Raw genomic sequence first — 24,816 nt, 5'->3', positions numbered from 1 at the left:
GGTGGGGGGCAGCGTTCTACAGTCCTGTCACTAAACCTCAGTCCAGAGGCACAGGCTCACTGCCAGACTCAACTTCACAAGTGTTGCTCAGTTTACTTTTTTCTCTCCCCTTGTGTGGAACAGGATGGCTAGAGTGGGCTGGAGTTGGGTGTTTCCCTTGCCTGGGTCAGTTAGGCTCTGATAACACCCCAGCAGTTAGGGCCTAGTTAACTAGTTTCCTCTGGGGGCAGGCCTTGTTCAGACAGAGTGCTGTGGATTCCATAGTTCAGATTGGTTCCCTTCCCCTTCTGCTGGAGCCAGAAAGAGTTTTTCTGATACTCACTATGGGAACCTGGTCAAGCTCCAGGAGCTAAGTCTCACAGCATTGTGGGGTCCCCGTGACTGTGGCCCCTGGAGTTTTTAACTCTCAGAGTTGTCTGGACTGAGCCTCCATGGCTCACAAATTGCAGTTCAGGTGTGCCTGCCCTGGCACTGGTCCCCATGGCCCCGAGCCTCGGCTTTGGGGAGCTGTGACTGCCCTTATCCACTTGTGTCCCCAGTCTTGGGGTAGCATTTTGTCCTGTGTCCTCTCCCCTCTCACAGTCTAAGAAAAGCCTTTTTTTGGTCTGTTCAACTCTTAACTTGTTAGGACAGAATGACAACTTCTAAGCTCCTCATATGTGGAAGCAGAAACTGGAAGTCAGGTACACTTTTTTAACCAAGCTATGGGGAATCATTTTTGGGGGTCTGTTTCTCCTCCCCCATCACCTACATACAGAAGGCCTGGTTTCAGAAGATATGTATTATAGTCTAAAGTTTTCAGAGCTGCCTTTCTGGCACCTTCCCTGTTGCTAAGAACAGACATGGGATTATGATAGGGCGGTGGGAGGCTGGGCATGTGGCTCATGGTGGCCAGCTGTATGTACCACTCTGGAAAGCATCACAGGGCCTAAAACGTGTCCCTTTCCTTGGGTCACTTCTCTCCCTGTCCGTCTGTATGAGGGCTTCCTGTAGCCTTGCCTTACATAACATGATGACATCTACATCTCCAAGAAGCTTTATTTTGAGGTATAATTGACAAAACTGCATGTTTAACTATACAACACGACTTGATATACACTGAAATAATGACGACAGTCAACTCGCCACATCATCCCCTCACGTGGCTGCCTTTTTTGGTGAGAACATGATACTGCATCACACACTGGAAGGTCGCTGAGACACAGATGCTCGGCTCTGGTTCTCTCACGGCAGCCCCCACCACTCCTCTCCCAGCTCGGAGGCCCATCCCACCTGGCTCTCCTCCTTGGCCTGCAGCACCTTCGGGCAGCACACACTTGCTGCGTCTCCACTTTGTATGTTTAAGGGGCCCCAGAGACGCTGCGAGTTCTTGGTGTTTCCTTCACTCGGGCTGGCCCATCCCGGGGCCTGCGGTCTGTTGCCTTCAAAGCACATGAGCCTGTCTCTGCAGAGCTCTGCCCGGGTCAGTCTGGTTGTAGCCCTTGGTTAGGTTGGCTTGTTCTCCGGGCTCTTTCCTTGTCCTTACTGTGGGATCTGTGCCCTTGAGATCTTGTGTTTTACGAGTTCCTCTGTTTGTTCTGAGCTGTGTTATCACAGTTACTCTTCATTTTCTCTTGCTGTGTGGTAGTCGCCCCTTATCTGTGGTCTCAGTTTCCACGGTCTGTTACTGCTTGGTGGAAAATACTTGGTGGAAAATTCCAGAATTGAGTTTTGCATGCTGTTTTGAGTAGTATGATATCTCGCCCACGCCACCATGTCCTGCCCAGGACAAGAATCGTCCCTGTGTCCAGCATAGCCCTGCTGTATATACTGCTGACTCGTTAGTCACTGAGTAGCCATTTAGGTTATCAGATTGACTGGCCAGGTCTCGCAGTGCTTGGTTTCAAGCAACCCTTATTTTACTTAGTAATGGTCCCAAAGCACAAGAGTAGTGATGCTGGCAATTCAGATACACCAAAGAGGAGCCATAAAGTGCTTCCTTTAAATGAAAAGGTGAAAGTTCTTAATAAGGAAAGAAAAATAATCACATACTGAGGTTGCTAAGATAGATGGCAACTTTTACTAGGGTATATTGTTAATCTCTTACTGTACTTATAGATTTATCATAAATTTGTATGTACAGGGGAAAAACACCAGTGTATAGTGTTCAGTACTATCCATGGTTTCAGGCATCCACTGGGGGTCTTTGAGGGTATCCCCATGATAAGGGGGGACTGCTGTAACTGTGGCCTTCTCCCAGACCTCGACGTATCAGTATCAGATTCACGACCGCTGAGGACTACCACCACTCCTCCGTGTGACCTGAAAGGGACTAAAGTGATGGGAACCTGACAGACAGGTGAGCTCAGGAGTATAGCTTCTTGCTGTCTTTCCCTCTGACCCCCGGCATCTGTCTGAGGTCTGTGGAATGAGAGCAGCTCTACAGTGGAGCTGGGGAGTTGCAGCTGCTGCTCTAACAGGTCAGGGATGGCTCAGCAGCAGGGCATGCTATAGGGGGAGTGAAGAACATTTCTGCTCTTGAGGCCCTGAGTGTATTGGCTGGATGGAGGGGGTGCCAGGAATCCTGCTAGCCCTGCAGGGCATCTCAATGTGGGGTAAACACATGAGTCATTGGCTGGGCTGGTACGGACTCTGGCAGGGCATCCTTGGGACTCTCATAGGCCTGAGATCCTGGTATCTCTGAGACACTCAAATTTCAGATGACTGTCTCTCAGCATCTTCAGAAAGGCAGAAATAGGGAAACTCCTGGATGAGGGCTCTCTAAGAAAGATGTCATATGTATCTAGTTACAGGCATCTTCTGCCTTGGAGAAAGCTGACTTTCAGGCTAGAGACTTGTGGCTGGAAGATGGGTTAGTTTTCTGGACCAAGATAGACTGGACAGTCCTGGTGACATAGGAGTCACTTGGATCCCTGTGTCACCTACAGCTGGGACCTGCCTGGGTCTGACTACTCTATGTGCCTGATGTCTTCCTCTTCCATCTCTTCTCCCTGGGGTGTATGCCCAGAGGTACAATACAACCAGGTGTTGGAACCCAGAGGTCTCCACTGACTCCTTTCCTGTGGTCTAGCTTATCTGCATGGCCTCAAACCTGCTGTCTCTCCCTCCTACCTGAGGCCCTTACCTGGGACTTGTGGCTTCAGGATGGTGTGTAGCTTGCATTGCTTATCTCTGGTCTGCTGAGAACAGGTCTCGTCGTTCTTCCATGAGATCTTTAGTCCTAGAGACTATTCTGTGATTCTGAATGTGGGATGTTGCTTCCTTTTTTATGGGATCTTCTTTTCCATAGAGACTGACTCACAATATGTGTAGAATGGGCCCTTGGCATAGAGTCTGTCAGGATAGACTGTTGGTACAGGTGTTTGGTTTCTTTCTTGCTCCACACCTGGGTGTGTGGCCAGTATCTAGGCCAGCAGGTGTGTGTGGGTGTGAGTACAGCTTTCACAACTTCCGTTGGCTTCCTCCAGGCTCTGCATGACTGAGATGCCTCTTATTCATGAAATCTTCTAGCTTTCTTCTTCCATTTTCTAACTTGAGAATGCGATATTCAAAATCAGGGCCCCTTCTCTAAGAATCTGAGCTCATAGGTACAGCAGGCAGAGTAGGTCATAACCTGTTCAGAAACTGTTGGTCCCACCAGGCCAGGGGCCCGGGATCTGAGTATGCCAACATTTGCTTTTCTAGGCATCTCTGGTCTTCGGACAATTGGCCTCATAGTCCTAGGAGTGAGTGGCAGGGGATGCTAGGAAGCAGTGTGAGGGTTCTCCCTGGTGTATCTCCCTCTCTGGCAGAGCCTGGATGGGCCAGGCAGAACAGCCCCAGGGGCCCTGAGCGTGACTCAAATGATCTCATGGGAAGGGGCTGGGGCCTGTTGCCCTGTGCTGGCAAGCCAGGGGTCTAGACTTGAGGATGCTGAAGGACTGCAGCTGAGGTGGCTGGTTTCCTGGGGCCCACCATGGAAGGTTTATTCTTAACATCCATCAGGGGCAGTCTTCATCTTCATGGATGTTGTCTGAAAGCTAAGGTTTTAGGACCTACTAGGAGACAGGCAGCAGTACCGGGCTTCTGGAGGTCTGGGTCAATCAGTAACGAGGAAACTCCAGACTCTTGCTCTAGCCCTTCAGTGGGTCATTGTAGGAAGATTAACGGGAGAAAGGCTGCTAATAATCACGAGAGGGGGTTGTGCTAAGGGTCCCACAGTATCAAGGGAGCCAGGTATGTAGGAAGACCTTGGAGAAGCTGCTCATGTGGCAAGGCTTGAGTCACGGCCGGGAATGGGAGCTGGGACTGTCCCTTTGGTAGGGATATAACATGCAGATATATACCAGACTCTTCCTGGGTCTGGGGGAAGAAATCTCTATTTCTAGAATCCTTTCAAGCTTGGCTGTTGAGTCTATTGGTCAACCTGGCCAAGATAAGGTATCATGGGAATCTGCTCTGTAACATGTGAATGACATTTCTAGAATCAGCATCTGGGTATGGTGCCTACATGTCCTTTGAGATCCTTAAAGTCCAATCCTAAATTTTGTCTGAAAGACTTTCTGTCCTTAAGGTGAGACATAGAATGTACTTGGACACGCGGTTATTTGGGGCTAAGCTACTGGCTCGTGGTGGCACATCATATGCCATCTCTAGAGGGTCACGTGATCTACAGTGTTACTTCTTCCTTTTGGGTCGCTTCTCTCTCCTTTGTCATAGGTGCCCTCATCGAGGTGTTGAGTCTCCTGGCAGGTGTCTGCCGAGTTCTCCTTGCTGGAAGTTCTTGCAGGGAGCTCTGTTCCTTGCCTGTGTCTCAGGGTGCCTTCTTCATTCTGAGGCCCCTCCTCGTTGTACTCTCTGCTGCCTCATCGAATGGGCCCATTTAGACTACTCTTGTCCTAGTTTTTTCATCTTCTGTCTCTAGGATTTTTGGGCCCATCATGCTGGTTTGAGATTGTTCTGTCTTGATACTGCCCCGGTACTGCCCCTTATTAATGCTAACATGTTGTTTCAGTTGGGCAGCCTTGTCACCGCTTGCCTTAAGCTATCTGTAGCCTCTTGGACAGGTTAGGTTAGTGTGACTGTCCTTGGTCATGCCTGACCCTCACACAGCACCCTGGCACGGGCTCCCTGGCAATGTCAAATTGGAGTCTCTTTTGTTCTCCCCTGGCTCAGGCCTTTAGGCTGGTGGATTCTGAGTCTGTTCTCCTAAGACCCTATTGTGTTTAGCTTCCACCACTGCTCTCTGGGACCATTTGCTTGCTGCCTCTGCCCATGTAGTAAGAGGAGCTCTCCATCTTCCAAAAGAGAGACATCTTGTCCTCTTCCAGTTGGTAGAACTTTCTTCCTTTGATTGCTTCTGTTGTTACCCAAGGGTCTAAATTTTCCAGGGATCTTGAACAGTAACTCAAGAATGTAGTAACTGGTTTTTCCCATAGTAGAAACACCATATTTGCCATGCCATGTGATGTATGTATATAAATGGTTTTTCAGTTTTAAGAATGTGTTGGCTACCGTAGGCTTTGAATAATCATTTACTTTTACAATGTATGAAAGTAAGTTGGACCCATTTCCACGTGGAACTTATCACTCTAGGTATAGTCCTAAGTTCTTAGTTCATACTTTCACTATCTTAAATTAGGATCACATTTTATGGTAATACTTACATGTATTTGTTAGCCATGTGAATTTCTCTTGAGTTGCCAATTGTCATATTGTCCTCCGGCACTGGCCCCAATTATGGGATAAACATAAATATATAAACTATCTCTATACTATTCTATCTGCTTTGATCATTGTCCTTGGCTACAGGAATGGCCTGGAAGCTGGCCGTAGGCCTCTCCCATGCTGGAAGATTCCTAGGATTCGGTTGAGTACCAGGAACTTTTCTCTAGATCTCTTCTCAAAAGACTTGACAGGGCCTCATTTCTTTCACTTCCACTGGGGACTTAACCTCTTCTCTTCCTAGAGTATCAATGCAGGAGACAGTCCAGGCATCCTTGCTACTTATGCTCTGGCTCCTTGCTCTTTATTCTGTTTTTCTGCAGGGTTGTCTGTCCTGATCTTACTCTTCTACCTGAGGCCTTGATTGCCAACAACTGAGAACAGAAATGGTAGCTGTGGCCATTCACATGAGGACTGACAGCTGTACTCTTTTGCTGAGCTGAGATGGGACCTGGTCCTTCTCCAGGAAAGTCTTTCCTTGGTCCTCACTGATCTCCTCTAGACCTTCTGAACATGGCATTTTGTGTACTTGTCTTAGGATCTGAGACTTCGTCTAAACTCTTGTCCATCTCTAAAGAGTAGACCCTTGGCCAGAAAGGCTGCCGCATAAGGCATCTGGAGTTGACATTTCACGTTTAGTAAGAGTTCATTTAATTCTTGTTTCAGACTTTTCTATTGACTCTAAAATGTCCTTTTATAGTCTGTCCAAGCAGTTTTCAAGCTAGTACCACACCTTATCTGGTTACATATTGTTTCAATTTAGTACAGTCCTTTTGGTAGTTCTTTAAGAGACAAAGTAAGTTGTTCTGCAGAATGTGACATCTAGATTGGTTCGGTTACTGCTTTTTAATGTTGTCTAGCTCATGCCTCTATCCTTTATATATCCTGGGACCTAGCATTTGCATCCAAACGCTTGATACAGTTTAGCAGAGTGTTTGACTGGAATCTATCATAGGTAATGTTAGTCCTCCATATTGCATCGTATCAGAAGAGATCATTAGTGACTTCTACTGGATGGAGGTGGCAATAATTTGATCCCGCATACAGTTTATCATCTCATGTCACTAGGAAGAAATTCTGTGCTGTCACTTCAGTATGATACAAATATCCAGTATTCTACCCCAGTTTACTAACTCTTTGCCCAAGTTGAAGTCCTTCCCTGGGTCTGAGGCGCTGTACTTCTTAGATGCAACGCTGGCTCCCAGCAGAAGGTTCGATAGACCTGTGGAAGGAGCTGTGTCCTTCTTCCCCTGAGTGTCCACTCTCTCATTTTCCCATTTCTCCTGGATGAACAGTACCTCTGTCATGTGATGATCCCTTCATTCCAATAGTCAGTTTCCTCAGATTTACTATTCACTAGCAGGGGCCTGGTGGCGAGGACCTACTTGACTTCTAGTAGCTTCTCCTTATTAAAGAGCACTTCGGCTCTTTTCACTCTTATATTCTCACTGAGAGGTTCCCAAGGGTGCTATCCTGGGGAAAGTAGCCGCTCTGAGATAGACGGGAGCTTACAGTTGACTGCGCTAGTAAACACGCTCTACGTGTGTGTGGGCCGTCTGTGCCGCAGACTCCCGCGGCAGTGGATGTGGAGTGGATGGGAGGAGGGCCTCTGTCCTCCAGGTGAATGAGGCCATGTGGTCAAAAGACTCTTTGTGACCAGCGTGCCACTAGACTTGGGTGAGGCCAACTCCTGGAGGCAGTCTCAGATTCCTATTCAGACCCACTGTGGCTCATGTTGGGTTGACTCTCTGACAGCACCCATGGTGTATCTGAGGCTGGCCCTCTTGACTGTCACGTGCTAATATGTTAGATGACAACTTTGGTCATTGAGATTACTGAGAAGCAGACATTCCTAGAGGACAAGACAGGCTTTGGCATGGTCCGAGATGCTCTGGCAGGTTTTTCCCTGCTGGGAACTTATTTGTGTACAAGGGAGAAATTTGCTTTTTGACCCATCTGTATTCAAGGCTGTTCTTGAATGTTGCTGACCTCAGAAGGTCCTTCTCTGTTGGTCTCTATAGCTCTATAGGTGAGAGATGAAACTTAACATGTGTGAGGCCCTTTGGCATCCCTCCTGGCCCCTGGGGGCCCAAGGGCTGTTCTCAATTCTTCAGCCAGTGTGCCAGTGATGCTGTTTCTCATATAAGTGTAACATGCAGTAGCTGTGACAGGAATTTGGGCATCTTGCTGTCAGTTAACACTCAATGACCATCTATATGCCCTCTATTTTCTAGTCCCCATGCATCACAGGTCACGTGACTGACTCTCACCGACATGTGGAAATGACATGACTTTAGTCCAAGGCAGTGGAGGGTTGGCTGTGCCTTCCCCACATCCTTGCTGTGCAGGGGTGACCCTGAAGGCTGTGCTTTGGATGGCATAGCTGAAGGCATTCTGGGGGTGCCGGCCTCAGCCTGCAGTGCCATCCCAAACATCCACCCGAGTCCCAGTGTCGGAGACCCACTGAGGCACATCCTAGGAGGCCTCTACGGAGCAAGGCCAGTAGCCAGCTTCTAACCAGTCCCCCTATCGTTTATACAGTGACAGGAATTGGACAACAAAGAGAACTGAAAGGCTAATGCAAACCCTTCTCTCAGGAGACTTACTCTATCAGACGTCCTTCTCTCCTATCTTCAACTCACCTGCCACTGGACACTTTCTATCCATAGTTACAGGACAGTCTCATTTCTCCAGAATTAAAGAGAGTCCTTCATCTCTGTAGCCTATGACCTCTTCCAGTTGACACTTATTTCACAACTTAGCAGCCCATATTCTCCAGCTCAACACTTTCTGCCCCAATCTGACGGTTTGCCCCTATCCCTTGGTATCCTCCCTAAGGTCTCCAGTAGCAAATCCATAAAGGATACTTCTGTTCTCATCTTTCTCTGCCGCTCAGTCTCCCTCTGTAAACTCTGGGCAGAAGAGGGCTCAGTTTACAGGGTTCACCGTCCAATCTCAGCCTCCCGGATCTTCAGCCATCCTCATACACAATGACTGGTCTCCAGCCTCGACTGCTCCTGGTCTCCAGACCGATTTCTACCCTCCTCCTGGACATCTTCACTTGAAATCAGGCAACTCACACCAACATTTTCCTACACCGAATTTGTTTTTGCCTATGAGTGATTCTAGAAGGACGTCTCAGCTAATGTCATGCTGTGGACCTGAAGACAATCACCAGTCGACCAAAAGTTTTTTCTGCTTTTCTCTTAACCAATCCTGTTCAAGTCTACCTTCTAAGCCATCACACTGGGGGAGGGGGCAAGATCCATCCTGGCTCCTGGCCTGCTCAGTGCTGTGTGTGGAGCCTTGTCTTCAGGGCCTTCTCCATAGTTCTCTTGATCCTGTTCACATTCCTTTCTACCTGGGACCTCCATTCCTACCAACTGTGGAAACTAGGGCAACGGTAGCTGTGGCCCTTGGCATTGGGGTGCTCTGCCTGTGGGTGGGACTGGCCTGGTGAGGTTCCTTCTGATCCCAGCTAGGCTGGCCTCTCTTGAAAGCTGTTTTGTATCTCCTGGCTCTGAGCCCTAATTTTCATCAGTTGCAGTTTCTTCAGCGTGGAGGATGAGACATCTGAGGTGTAAATCTGTCCAGTGCAGTCTCAGTTTTCCCCCCTCTTCACCTCGGTCGTGTGGGCCAGGTTCTGGTTGGCAGGACTAGATGTGGCTAGAACTTGTCATGGCGCCCTCCTGGCTGGCCTTGTCCAAGCATCTCTCCTTCCTGCCTTTCTTCCAAGATCATCTTTCCTAAGAACTCTTGACTTCAGGAGCTGCTTTAGGATTTTCACGTAGGAAGACCCTGGCATATTTGTTGTGCAGCTGTGTGTGTGTGTGTGTGTGTATAACACAATCTAAGCAGTGGACTCAACTTGCCGTGCTTGGAGTTGAAATCACTAGGAGGCCAAAGTCCCCTTAATGCTGTTGTTGCCACTTGGTCATATCAATCAGATGATGGGACCTCAATGGTTCCCCTTGACTTGGAGCTTCCAGAAGATCACAGCAGATAAACATCCGGTCTTCACGTGGACAAAGACCAGAGTGGGCCTATGCCCTGGGTCACTGCTGTCCTGTCATGGTTATTCCTAGTTGCTTTTCTGTCCTGCCTCACTCTGCTTAGAATCAAAAGCCAAGGTCATTTAAGAAGGTACATCAAACTCTCTGTCCCACAGACCTTCTAAGTTTGTCACCCCAGAACACATCACCTAGAGTCTTGCCTGTCTTTTCAACCTGAGACTTTCTGGGGGTCCACCTTCTATAGCAATTCTGTATGTGACTGTCGGACATCAGCTCTGTCATGGCTTGGAGTTTAGAGAGCTCAGTGTAATGGGTGACAGGTCACTGGTGGCATGGGATGGCCCTGGGTTGTAACAGAGGCGTGTGCCAGGTAAAGCCTAGACTTGGCAGGGGAGGTTTACTAGGCAGCTCTGCCTCTGAATCAGGGCTCGATCGCATTTCTTCCCTGGGAAGAAGAGCATCTCTTAGCAGAGGCCTCACGCAGAAAGCGGGGCTGCTGGCACCCTGCACAGCTTCCTTCAAGGCTGGCGGTTGCTGTTCAGTGCTGGGTGCTTCAGCTGAGGATCTGATTGGAAGCAGGAATATTTAGGCACTCCCTGGGTTGTATGCCGTGTTCTCAGTGAAGGTGTATCATATATGGTGGTGTTCCTCCTCAGCGGAGACGTGGGTTAGATCTGCATCTTCCGTTCAGCCTCACTGGTTCCCCTCCATTCTCTCCCATAAGGGCTCCCCCTTGAACTTGCCACCAGGTTGCTAAAGGTCCATGCCCATGTGGGCTCTGGGCTCTTGGCTGCCCTGCCTGCCTCAGGTGGGAGCCCTGGTGCTGCGATCAGGCCTTTGGCTGCCTTCCTGTCCCTCTGTGTTCTCTCTATGCCGGGGAGCCTCTGACTCCCTGCTGCCCCTAAGGGGTATTCTCCAGGGCCCCTTCTCTTTTCCCTTCCTCCCTCCTTCTCTTTAGGAGCTTGGAGGTCCTCAGATTTGTCTGTTCTCTCTGCAGCGTGCCGTCTGGGTTCCTGACTCTGTCCTACCTGTTGCCTCTGAGGCCTCTAACCTTTCTTGGTCTGGCTGCTGCCCGCTTGCTGGCAGCCCACCTCTCTGGCTTTGCTCCCAGCACCAAGGCTGATACTCTAGACCTCAGGGCTCCTCCTTGAGAACTAGGATCTGTCTTCACGGACATCAAGTCAAATGAACCAGTTTCCCATCTAGACAGTCTTCCTCTCTACCAAGGAGTGAGAGTGAGGTGCCCTAAGTTTGCAGGAAGAGAAAGCCAGGTGTAGCCTTGCCGGAAGCGCTGGCTCTGAGGGGCACGTGTATCCTTCTAGTGACACTGGGTTAGGCAGTGCCTTGGGGCCCCAGCAGCTGGGCCTCTTGGCCTGGGCAGGGCAGGGGGGATCAAGGCCAGATACAGAGCGTGCTGGGCTGGCGTGGTGGCTGGTCTTGGCCAGGGTTCTAAGGGTATGTTTAGTACATTATGCATGGGGGTTGGGGGAACAGACTGGCCTCCCTTTGTCTTGTACCCTCCCCACCCTTTGCATATCCTCAAAGCAGTAGTCTTGGGTGTATAATAAAGGTCAGAGCTGAGGGGACAGGCAGTGCTGAGTATGTAGCTATTTCTGGGTAGAAGCTGGTTGGCCTCTGGCCTTCTAGACTGGCATCCCCAGGACACAGGCATTATAGGCCTAGAGAGTTCTGGGGAGATAAGACCTCCCTCTGCAGGCTTCCTCTGATGCCAGCCCCGGGATGTGCGAAGGCTGAGGTAGAAACAAGGACCCAAGGAAAGGGCATCAGCTGAGTGCGAGCAACAGCAGAAGGAAGGGGATGGGATCTTGTGGAAGTGGGCTGGCTGGGTCCAGGCAGCATTCCTGGGGATGATGGAACTCGTTCACAAAGGGCAGAAATAGGAGGAGGAGGAGAAGACGACAATAGGGTACCAACATACTAGACGTTCTGAGTTCTCTACATAGATCTGAGGTCTGGCCTAGCATGCAACAGAACACAGGGTGTGGGATTATACATGAACTGTGGTTGCTAGAGTGAAACTAGGACCAGAGGGTTTGTGGACAAGACTGTGGGACAACTAGGTCCACCCAGACGTCTCCCATGGTCCCCACCCTGGGGTTTCTTAAAGTACTTGGTGTTCCAGTCACGCTTCCAAGTACTGGGATGTGATAGTCTGGGAAGCAGAAACAGGCTCCCAGGGCCTGAGCACTGTCTGTAGAGAGAAGTCTTGGGCATTTCTGCTGGGTGCTGTGGCCTCTCCACCTCCCTACAGGGATATCACGTGCTATTGTGAAGAGACTGCTCTGTATCCAGCGATATCCTAGCAGCCCGGGTCTGGAGCGGGTCCTGTGTCTCCAGCAGAAGGCAGCTCTGAGTGCAGCCTGTTCAAGCCATCTCTCACTCCTGGCTTCAGCCCCTTCTGAGATCAGGCCTAGACCACAAGTGTAATACCCCTCAACAGGGGTACCTTCTCTTCTCTCCAACCTGATGCTTTCAGAGGGGTGGGGGTACGTAAGGAGGGTGGGCAGGAGGTGAGAAATTGGAGCAGGGAGAACCAACCCTCAGCCAGGCCTGAAGGTGGTGACCAGGACAGGGGAGGGAGGCGCTGCTGTCTTAGGCTTATCTATCCCCCAACTCACGGACATTCCTCAGAGCCAAGCGAAGATCACTGGGTGGACTAATCTGGCCTGAGGCAGTGACAGCTATGAGAAGCCACCAGAAATAGAATTTCCCAGAAGCTTTATAGAGGGTGTTTCAAGGCAACAGTCTATGTCCCTGTTTGAACCAGAACTTGTTTTGGGAGCTGAGTTGGTGTTGAAACTGAAGACCACTGGGCTTGGATGGGGGCCCCTGGTCCACGTGCAGGTGAAGAACAGTGCCTCACTTTGACCGGTGGTGGCCCTGCCACTGCTCGTCACACCCGGACGTTGAAGAGAATAAATGGCTGGTAGGTTCCACAGCAGTTGTTGCCACAGAGCAGCCAGAAGGTCTTTCCAGCAGGCATGAGTCTGACTCCCGAGAATGAGGGATGTCTCCCTTTGTTGTTTTCCTGCGAGTGGCTCCCACCTCGACCTTCCAGCAGAGTCAAGGACAAGCAGGCGACTGAGTACGTAGAGCCCAGGTGAACTCTACTCATCTGGCCAGGCTGGCCCACACCATGGCGGAGGCCATTTGGCCCTGGACAGACGTGCTGGGGAGGCCGAGCCACCTCTGCTCACGAGACGTGTGGCCCTAGCACAGGTTTGCTCTGGCACTGCCTGCTTGGCTCCTGCGCCCTCAGAATCCACAGTTGCTTCACAGACCGTGCACCTGGTGCCACAACAAGGCTTCAGCCTAGAGGTCTTGGTTCATGCTCATCAGAAGCGGCTTTTCAACTCTGGCCCAAAACTTTCTCCAGGTTCTTGTCACAGCTCTTGGATATCTATTCAGGTAAAAACTGCCCCATAACCATGGTGGGATATTGGTTTCTGCATGGACCTAATTGGTTGGCCCTGACCTACGTTGTGTACTGTCTTCTATTCTCCATATGTGACATCCCAGGGTGGCTGGGTGGTCAGGAGCTGGAGTCCCTGCCTCCACAGAGCCCAGGAGTGTCACTAGGTGCTGGAGCCTTGTGCCGAGAAGATGGAAGACAGCCTCAGTGCACGCATCTCCACGGGGGGAGATGTAGGCTCGATGCCCAGGACCACAGCTCTGACCTCTGCTTTATCTCTGTGGGTTCCAGAACTCTCAGAAACATGGAAGGAAGACTTGCGCCAAAGCCAATGTGAAGGATAGAGAAGGTAACAACCATGTGTGTCTGCTAGAGTAGGTCGGGGCCTGGACTACACGCCCCGCCTCCCCATCCACCAAGGCGTGCCTGCTAGAGGGCACGAGCCTCCCAACATAGCTTCTGGCTGAAGGAGGTTTACATGTGAGCCATTGACTGGGGGTGGGGAGAGAGGACCCGGGGAGTAGCAGATACTATGTCACATATCCCTGCTGCTGGACTAGCACGTGAGGCCCATGGCAAGAGGCCTGCCCATGGAACTGAGAGAGCTATGGTCACGAAGGGCGGGGGTGAAGGGGCCTGGACAGTGCAGTTTGGATCCCTGGGTGTTATCCTAATGACAAGGCCGTGAAAAGAATTTCTCTCCCTCACCTGTGTCTTCTGCTCAGAACCAGGCACTACCTGGCTCCCTGGGGGTGGTGGCCCTGCAGCCCAGGCCCTTGGGATAGCTGTGGTTTGGCGTCAGAGATGTGCCCTTGGTGGCTCTATGGGCAAAGAAATTCCCGAGAGCTGAAACCAGTCAGCATCTCCCTGAAGCCTGGACTGTGGCCCTCCCTTCGATGTGGCAGAAGAGGTGGCGAGAGACTTTCATCTTGTATGCACAGGTAAGAGCCATGCCCAGGAAGTTAGGGTTGCCGCCTCTGACTGCCTGCTGTTTGGGTCCCTCTGCCTGTGGTTGGGGAAATCGCTACCCTTTTAGTACCAGTGAGAAGCAGCACCCAATTGCCGCTCTAGAAACTGAAATTCGAATAACCCCTCTTTCAACCTCTCTTACAGGCGCAACATAGACATGTGACCCAGGCCTTGTTGATTAGATGTACCCACCGTGGATTGGGAATAGAGGCCAGCGAGGCAAGGCTTCTGGGACTTTGGATAATATTCTCTCTGGTGACTGTGACACTTTCAACAAGACCAGGCTCCAGGGGGCACCGGAATTGGCTGCATCTGTGTCCCATCAGCAGTGAGGCTGAAGCATACAGCACTCAGTGGTGGGGGCGGAGGTGGCCTCACCAGGCAGCTCTGCTGTGTGGCCTTGGAGCCCCAGATCCCAGCCTTCATGAGGATTCTGCCTGTTACCCCGAGTCTTCAACATGAGTTCCTTTTTCTAATTGAATCGGCCAGAATTGGTTTCTGTTGCCTATGACCAAGAACTCTGCCTGAGAACTGCAAGCTGGGCTTGCTGAAAGGAGCTAGACCTTAAGGGAAATGCACTGGCATGCCGGCCCAGTGGGGCTGAAGGCAGTGATAATCCAGCTAGCATGCAGGTCTGAGACTGCACAGCCCATGGCATGTGGAAACAAAACTGTCGCCAAGAACGAAATATCCTTAAAGCTGTCCAGAGACCACTCCAGCTCGGTTGTGATTTGTCACCCCTTTCATGCTGTTCAAAGGGAGTGGCTTGTCACCCAAAGCCTTACCTTAGTGGACACACGGCTGCTGGGGCTTCCTTACATCTGCTGCTCAGTAAGAAGCACAAGAGTTGGTGGGTTGCTTTGGTTTTTGCAGACAGCTTCAGTGGTGGCGCGGAAGACAGGCTTTGAGTGGGACCCAGAGCAAGAAGGGGTACCAGAGCAGGCTGTAGTCGGGCAGCTCTGACTTGGCTCCCACGAGCCAGCAGGATGTTGGTGTCCGAGTGTCTGGAGTGAACTGGGATGCTATATGAAACTTTTGGCAAGCTTTAATAAGAGAATTTCAGCGGAAGCCCCTAGGGTTTTAGGGCAAAGCCTGGGTGCCTTCTGCAAGTAACTGCTCCTAAAGTGGTGCTTGGCTTGCTATTTGGTCCCTGCTACAAAGTGAATACTGCCTATGCAAACCAGGGGTCAGTTGATGCACCCGGCCGTCATTGCACACGCCCAGTGGTCTGTCAAATGGCAGTCTTATATAAGAGAGAAGGCCCGAGTAGGTCCTAAGAGCACATGTAAATTGCATGAGCAGTTGGTTAACATGGCATGACTAAACCTGTCACACTGTCACCTATCCCTCAGTCCATACCTGTGAGTCATGGAGAAAAACCTAGACATTGATAAGTAATTCTAGACAATATACTGATATCAGCTGGACACAGACTGCTATGGCTTCTAGCCCCAGTCAAGGTGACCTTGAAGGACCACAGGGAAGGATGTCTTCCTAACAGGCATTTTGTTATCTTTTGCCTGGAACGGCACATGTTCTAAAATGAGGATCTACATAGATTTGTTGTCAGAGGCTAAGGATGTGGCTGGTTGATCATGGACTTAGAAGGAGCAAGATTATGAGATTAGTGACGAAGAGGCTTAGGGAGGAAGTATGTAGGTGGAATTCTTAGAATGAACCCAAAGCTACATCCCTTGGGAATGCTCGCAGAGCCCCTACTCTGGAGGAGGCTTTCATTAGAGGAGCAAGGTGGTCTACCCTTAGATCAGTCAGCCTCCTTCCCCAGGAACCCCGGTGCTTGCTTAATGGGCTCATGAATGAAGGGCTATGGGGGCAAGATCAAGGCCATACATAGGATCAGCTTGAACTTCTAACAAGGTTAAGACAGCTGCTGAGAGACCAACTTGCCAGCAACAGTGACCCTGAGAAAACAGCCAGCTACCTGATGGTGAGTTCCCTTCACTGGACTCCTGTCATGGAGGGGCGGCTATTTGCTATTACCAGAGCAGACACTTGGATTTATACCATTCTCTGTCCAACAAGTATGTTAAACTGTCCATGAATTTGAATGTAACATTCAGCTTCATTGCCCGCTATATGGCATTGTATCTGATGAAGGAACTCACTTCTCGGCCTAAATCAATAGACTAAAGCCCATGGAATCTTCTTGTGTTAGCACGTACCCCAGCTCCCAGAAGCAGCTGGCCTTCTAGCATGGTGGAATAGTCTATTGAAACTTCCATCATGGTGCCATCTGGGATTCACCACCTTGGGGGGTTGGAATACTGTCATAGAGGCTGTGGTTTGTGTTCTAAACTAGAGACTAGTGTGATGGTGTTTCCCTCACAGCCAGGATCCAGACACTCGGATCCAGATACTGAATGGTGGAAATGAAGATGGCACCTCTCACTGTAATGTTGAAGGTCCTACTCATGAAACTTGATTCCCTTTCCTGGGTTTCTGGGCTCTGCTAGTTTACAGGCCTTAGCAATTAAAGGAGGAATGAGTCAACCTGGGAATATAATTTTATCACTGAACTGGAAGTAGAGGCAGCCTCTGGTCGTCACTCTGCTGCTCGGAACAGGCAAAGGAGGGGCTACAATGTTGGCCGTGGTAATCAGTTGTGTCAAAGAAAACAAGACCACCTTATGCAAGAGGCAGGGAAAGTATAGCTACCATCCTGGAACCCCCGACTAAAGTCCTAATACGCACGCAGGTCAGTGGACCATGGCAGCCTTACACCAGCACTGCTACCAATGGTCTACTTATCTCAGGAACGAAAGCTCAGACCATTCCATCATCTAAATAACCCAGTCAGCTGAAGCCTTAGATGAAGGGAAATGGAACAACAGGCTTTGTTTTGGTAGGTGGGTCACAAATATAACCATGGCCTTGTAACCATTACAATAAAAGGTCCTTAATGATCCGCATTATCCTCCTTGCAGTGACTAGCGTCTACTCCTTTTATGTAAGGTATGATGGAGACAGTTTGCACATTCTAGTCCACAGGTCACAATGTCATGGCAGGACTGGGATAGAACTGAAAAAGAATGGGTGTCACCTTATATGGCCTTGCAGCAGAAGGCAGCCAACGTGAGTGTTCTTGAGGGGAACAGGGGCTGGGTATCTAATTTCATCGCACTTCCTTGGAGAACAGGAAGAAGTGTGGATGTCGATGTTGGGTGGTGAAAGGGGTGGACTCGGTGAAGGCTTCAGGACGTCTGTCCTCTTGCTGTGAACTTAAATCCTCCCTCTGTCTCTATTTCCTCTCCGGCGCATCACTGTCTTCCCATCATAGAAATGAAAGTATCTGAAACTTGCTTTCTCAGCTAATCTTATAGCTCACGCTCAGAGGTGGCTGCAGGGGGATCTTGAAGCAGTTCTGGCTGTGATTTTGGGGGTGGGTTGGGGGTTGTGTTTCTGGCTGAGCCTTGTTCTCTGGCCCTGAGTAATTATGTGGGCTACATACTCTAATTCCTTTTCTGCTTCAATCAGAGTCTGTTTCTGACCAATGTGGCCATTGTGTGACAATACTTCAGATGCTCTGGATGCATGTTCTTCAGCCTTGATTAAGCTACTGCCTCATTCCCCACGTGGGCTGGGGGCCAGCCTGTCCCTCAAGCCTGCGTGCCCTCTGCTCCTCCCTTCAATGCTGGCTCCTCTCAATTTGTCTAACCTTGGTACCTACACGTGAGCAGCATCTGTAGGGTCACAGTTAGGCCTGTACATGAGCCTCCCCGTGTGGGTAGATAGCCCTAGCTTTCTTCCCCATTCCAAGACAGTCACCTTCAAAGTCAACTACCCTGCTAATCTCGTACCCTAGCTGTGCTCAGAACCCCTCCTGACCACCAGGCTCAGCACCCTAACTGCCCTTCCTTTTAGCCTGGAGAAAGCCCACCAGGCGTTCCATGAAGCTGCCACTCTTCTTGTCCCTGATTGTTCTGGGCTCCTCTGACCCAGAGACCTTATTCCTGCCTGTGCGTTTCCTGGATAGCGCAAATCTTGCCTGCGAGATGTTAAGCTCATCTCCAGACCCAGAGGGGAGGAATGGTCTAGCCTGGTCCTACTATTTGCCTTGAAACCCCCTTCTAGGGTTCCTGGGGGCTGTGGGAAGCTTGGGCAATAAGAATCCAGTACGTTCTCCCTCCCTCCCTCCCTCCTGTGAACACCACGCCCCCACCAGCCTTGCCATCCTCCCTCTCGCAGGGGTCTGTTATTCTCTCAAACTTGCTAAGTACCTACTTAGGCCTGTGGGATGTGGATGGGTTTGATCACTCCTGTTCTTGGTGACCTTGGTGCTGGGTGGGGTAAAAGGGAACTGACCGAGCTGTGTGAACCTGATGTGCCAGACTTGGGAAAGGCTAGAGACAGGGCGTTGAATAAGACCATCCTTTTCACAGGCCTAGAAGTGGAGAGTCATACGTGAATTCTCTCTCCTCCATTACCTCTCATGTCTACACTCGGTTACTGCAAAAGCTCCCTAATTGGTCTCTGGGCTTCCAGGCCCAGTGCCCTCCCATCCACTCCCCAGATTTCACGTGTAATTGTTCTAAGCACTCGCCAACACGGCTTTCCCCAACGAAGCCTGCGGCTCCTGGTGGAAAGTCAGATGCTCTGTTCAGTAGGGCCCTGGTCACCACTGGTAACTGCTGCTGCTTCCAGAAACTGCTCTCTTCATTTTCGCCTTACTGGGCTGTTCTCTCTGCCTAGAGCTCCAGGGCAGCCCTGATGCCGAGGAGGCCGGAGCAGCAGTGCCTGCCTGGCATCGGCCAGGTGTGAAGCTTGAAGACTGTCCCCTCCTTCAGATGAGGAAATAGGCTGACTGGCAGACGCTCTCTCTCCCCTCTGACCCCAGGTCACCAAGAGGCTCCCAAGCGTCTGCTGCGCCTAGCTCAGTGACTCTCCTGGGGTGGTGAGGGGGGGAATGTGGGGCTTATCAGGAGATGACTTGTTTGGCACTTAAGGTGCTCCTCAGTACTTCACGTGCATTAACTCACTCAGCCCTCACAATAACACCATGGAGGGTACATGGTCACATTTTATAAGTGAGGAAACTGAGGCCCAGAGAGGTTAAGTGATTTGCTTCAGTTTATACGATTGGGAAGTGGTAAAGCCAAGATTTGACCTCAGACTATCTACTTCTAGGGTGTTGGGGTTCTCCGGAGAAACAATAGGAAATACAGAGACTTATTATGAGGGATTGGCTCACATCATTGTGGAGGCTGAAAAGTCCCGTGATCTGCCAACCGGAGACTCGGGAGAGCTGGTGGTGTAGTTCTGGTCCAAACCAGGGTGCCTGGGAACCAGGGGAGCTGACGGTGTGAGTCCTGGTCCAAGTCCGAAGGCCTGAGAACCAGGAGAGCCGCTTCCCAAGGGCAGGAGGAGACGGACGTCCCAGCTGAAGCAGAGAGCATGTTCGCCCTCCCTCCACCTTTTCTTCCACTTGGACCCCCAGGGGAGTGGATGATGCGGTCTGCACCGGTGAGGGCGTGTTCTTCACTCAGCCCAGTGATTCAAAGGATGATCTCTTCCAGAAACACTCTCACAGACACACCCAGAAATCTTGTTTTACCAGCCATCTGGGCATCCCTTGGCCCGGTCAAGTTGACATAGAAAATTAACCATCACAGGTGTGTTCTGTTTTCCCCAATATTACGAAAACTTCAAACATATAGCCCAGTTGACAGTTTTACAGTGAATACCCATATACCATCAAAGTCTGATCAAGCTGTTTTATCATTTATCTATGCATCCCCTACCCCCATCAGTCTTATTTTTATGCCTTTAAAAATAAGTTGTAGACATTTGTATACTTCCCCTAAATAATTCAGCAAGAATATTAACTAGAATTTAACATTTTTGCTTTTAATGTAAAATTGCCATGAACCTACACACAGAACAGACCAGGCCACCTGATGGTCATTTTGCAGATGTTTACCAAACTCTCACGAGAGGATTTGGGATTGCGAAGGTGACTAGAACTCCCTGCTAAAGGAGTTTGTGTTGAGTGCAATATTGAGCAGCGGTCAGTGAGAGGAACGTGCAAGTATGTGGAGCATCAGGGGGAGGTTGCCATGCAGAGGGGAGAAATCAGGGATGACTTCACAGAGGAGGTGCTGAATAGAGTTTTGGAGTAAGACACTTGGAACTCGCCTGGAACATGCCTCAGGTGGAGGGCATGGCCTGTGCAAAGGCAGGGAGCTGTGAATTGGGAGGCTGGCACAGCTACACGTGGCCTGGTGCAGTTAGAGCATAGAATGGGCACGAGGCGTGTTACTTTCCTATTGCTGCTGTAACAAATGACCATAAACTTGGTGCCTTAAATTTATTTTCTCCAGTCCTGGAGGTCAGAAGTCTGGGATGGGCGGACTGGGCTAGAGTAAAGGTGTAGCTGGGCTGTATCCTTAGAGCAGAATCTGTTTCTTTGCCTTTTCCGACACCTAGAGGCTTGCCGCGCTCTGTGGCTCGTGGCCTCCTAGCATCAGAGCCAGCACTGGCAGCTCAGTCTTTCTCACGTTGCACATCTCTGACGCTGCTTCCATCATCATCTCTTTTGACTTGCTGGTCTCCCTCCTTATAAGGGCCTTGTGATTACTTTGGACTCCCCTGGATAATCCAGGATCATCTCTCCATCTCCAGCTCCCTAATCCCATCTGGGAAGTGCCCTCTGCCGTGAGAGGTGACATAGTCATGGGTCCCAGGGATTAGGATGTGGACATCTTTGGGTGGGGGCCGCATTATTCTGCTGGTCACTAGGGGACCGGGTGGCAGGGACTGTCTGGGCTCTGGGAGCTGGGCTTGGCCTGAGGCTTCTGAGAAGGGACAGCCTTGGATGGCCTCCACATGGCAGAGGCAGGGCTGGGTCGAGGGTGGAGAAGGGGGTGGTCCAAGTTCAGCTGTGGTCTCCTCCACCTGTCAGCTTGGCATAGACGAGGTGCCCAGGAAGAACTGGCAGAGTGAGCGAAGGATGAGGTGAGCTGGCTGGGGCCAGGTGGTGGGGGAAGGGCTCCCTGCCGAGCTGAGCTCTCCCTGGAAGGGAGCCCGGGACCACCGCAGGAGGGTGGGGCTCTCCTGGGAGACCTCGGTGGCGCCCCCTCTCCACACAGCACGAGGGTTAAGACAAGTCTATTACTGTTTCCTTGTCATTCTGTCACCCATCTAATGGCCATCGATAGTAGTTGAATGAGAATTGATGGGGAGATAGATTTAATTAACCCCGGTGTCAGCAGCTGCTGGGCCACCGGTTTGTGTGTTAATAGAGAGGCTTGGGCCCTCTCCTGGGCTCTGCTGGGAGCCTGAGGCCAGCGGAGCAATTGGGCTTGTCAGAGGAGGTGGCCAGGCGGAGGGGGAAGCGGGAGCTCTCTCCCTCCGAGACCAGGCAGTCACCTTGTCAGCCTGACTGCCACCTGGCTCTGCTCTCTTGTCTGGAGATCTGAGCAGGGCGAGGATGAGGGCCCAGAGTCACCCACAACTCCCTGGCCTGGAGACAGGCATACTGCCGGCCCAGCCTTGCGACGAGGTCCCCCAAATCCAGCCCTGTTCCTGGTGGCCCCCTTAGTCCGTTCCTGGCCTGGGTCTCCCAGCAGAATGTGCTTTCTGTATGCCTCACTCTAGCCACTCCTTTCATTTTCCAGGTCCATGTGCCACCCAGGCTCACAGCCTGCCCCTCAGCCACCGGCCTCCCATCCTATGCCACCTGCCACTGCCCACCTTTCCCTTTCTTTCCTTCTGGCCTGTTTCTTAGCTTCCCTGTGGGCTGGCCTTGTACCTCGGCCACAAAATCGACTGAGAGCTCATCCCCTGCAGCCTTGTGGGAGTGGTGCTGAGAGGCCTCAGGAGGCCGCCGCTCGGCCACCCACCTTCATGTGACAGCTGACCCTGGCTTCCCATTCTGTGAAACCAGGACTTCAGATGAGTGACAATCCTAGTGGGCAGCCAGGCACTGGGGCCAATGATCTGGACTGCTCTGACTGTCTCCAGCCACAGGGCCCACTGGAAGTTATTGGTGACAAGGGGACATCAGGGAAGGACTGTCCTTTATACTCTTCTGGGTGGTAAACTCCATGAGGACAGGAACCCTGTTGGCTGCACTACGGTGGGGTGCCCTGCACACAGAAGGTGCTCCATAAGCACTTGTTGAACGGACACTGTGATCGGGCCTGCCCCAGGGCCTGAACGTGCAGGGCCTTAGGCCCCTTGGGAAGACCTGGACGTGGTCATGGCCCAGATGAGACTGGCTGCTGGTCTCCAGCCTTCCACTCACTGCTCCGCCCTCCATGGCTCTGTGGCCTTAAGCAAGTCACTTTAGCATCTGGAGTTTGGAGGCACAAAAATAGTCTCACAGGAGTGACACAGGAGGCGATGACATGGTAAGTGGGCCAGGCCTAGGCCATACATATACTTGGTCAGTAGTAGCCCCTTGTTCCTGGATCTGGTACCCCAACAATACCCACCCCCCAGCTCTGGCAGCGAGGGGGCTTTGGAGTCTGGAATCGAGAGGCCACCCAGGCTGTGTCTTCCCAGGACTCCAGGCCGCTCCTGCTGAGGGAGGACTGGCTCATTCTGGGTGTCACAACAGTGGACACCTGTGCACCGACTTTGAGAGGCGCTTGAGGACAGACTAATAAACTGGGAAATTCTTTCTCCCACATCACCTTGTCACTTCAGCACTGGGCTGAGGCCCTGCTCTTCAGGTTGAGAGAGGCAGGCCCACGGTTCCCATTGGCCACCTGCTTCCCAGAACGGCCGGGCGCTGAGAAGGGCCCACACTGACTGGGGGGCAGGTGTGTGGGCAGTGGCCACATGGGCTGGCCAGCCACCCTGCGTCCTGTCTGGCAGTCTCCATTCTCACTTCACACCTCCACTGCCTTTCATTTTCAGTTCTGATTGGTTTTCTTGTTTTAACACATACCCCAGGCCCTGTCTTTGACCCCGGTGATGGATTCAGCCGCTCCCTGGGACTCCAGCTGCCAAGCTTGTCTGGAGCCACTGGGGGTGGGGGAGGGAGAGCCAGTGGTAGAAATTACCCTCCATGTTCCAGGCTCAGCGGGGGTGGGGGCGCCCTCCCTAGAGCCGGGAGGCCGAGCATGGCAGAGCAGGACGGGGGTGGGGACGGTCAGGCTCTGTCATGGGAAATGGACTTTCCCTCTCTGGACTTCCTGTTCCCTTCTGTACACGGGGGTGTGGTGGTTGTGGGCTGCTCATCTCTCAGACGTGGAAAGTCCAAGTCCTCGGGTAAATGGGACATTGATTTTCCTTCATGCCTCTGGATGTGCCTGCTCCAAACGTCTGCCTGCCGCTGGCTGGGCCTCTGGAGAATGGACCAACGTCCTTGTCCTGCTGGACCTGGAGGGAGAGCGGGCTGGGGAGGGGCTGCAGCATGACCAGAGCCTTCCTCCGCTGGACGATCCAAGGGAGGCAAGGGTGCGCCGCGTGTGTAAAATCCCCCAGACCTGCAGCCCTCAGGACCCACATGGAGCCCCCACCAGCTTCTTGTCACAGACAATGATAGATAACAGGTGGAGGGGGGCTGGACCCCAGCCATGGGCATGGAGTATTTCAGGTCTCTAGATGTTTGGGGTGCCCAGTGGCTATTTGGAAACATCCAGTTGTTTGGCTGAATTTTCACTTTTTAGACAGGTGTCTGATCGCTGTCACTGTGAGTGGGGAACAAAGAGACTGGTAAGACTGCTCGCTCTCCTCTTGGCTTCCTGTGTCTTTGCGGTTGATTTGTTTTTCTTAAAAGTTATAAAGTTTATAACAAATGTATAGTCATAGATGAAACAACAAATGATAAATACAGGGAGCAGTTGATGCAAAACCACATTCACACACGCATGAGTATAGATTTGTTATGGACTGAGTGTATGTGCCCCCAGATTCTTATGTTGAAGCCCTAACCTCCAGTGTGGCTGTATTTGGAGACGGGGCCTCTAGAGAAGTAATTAGGGTTAAACAAGGTCGTAAGGATGGGGCCCTGATCAGAGAGGATTAGTGACCTTATAAGAAGAGACACCGGAGAGCTTGTATCCGGCCTGCCCCCCCGCCCCCTTGCATGCAGCAAGGAAAGGCTATGGTAAGGGTCTATGGAGAACCTGGCAGCAAGCCAGGAAGAGAACTCTCACCAGAAACCCAACTTGCCAGATCTTGAGATCTTAGACTTCCCAACCTCTAGAACTGTGAGAAAATAAATGTCTGCTGCTTAAGCCACCTAGTCTACGGTATTTTGTTATGGCAGTTTGATCTAAGACAATATTTATGTGTGTACATAATTAAATGGGGTCATACATTACCCTGGAACTTGCTGCTGCTGAGGAAATAGCAAGCTGGCAGGCATTCACACATTTGGATCTCCTCTAACAGTGTAGGGAAGCCCACATACAGGCACAGTGACACACAGCCCTCGGCTGTTGGCACACACGTCTCACACCACCAGGAGCACATGGTATACTCCCTCCCCCTCATTTGTACACGACTCCCCTCCCTTCATCACTCAGGCTCTGCAAGCGTGGAAATAAGCCCTCGGCAAAGAGTCGGGAGCCCAAGTTCTAACTCTGCCCCAGTTGGTGGTTTGGCTTTGGGCTAGTGGTTGCCTCACTCTAGCCTCAGTTTCCCTGTCTGTGAGGACCTTTCTCTGTCTGACAGACTGTGGTTCAGTATTTACAGCTGTGTCCCTGAGAGGTGGGGACTTGTGACGGT

This window comes from Equus przewalskii, chromosome 1, assembly GCF_037783145.1.
Source record: "Equus przewalskii isolate Varuska chromosome 1, EquPr2, whole genome shotgun sequence".
Lineage (NCBI taxonomy): Eukaryota > Metazoa > Chordata > Mammalia > Perissodactyla > Equidae > Equus > Equus przewalskii.
Note: the sequence above shows the minus strand (reverse complement) of the source record.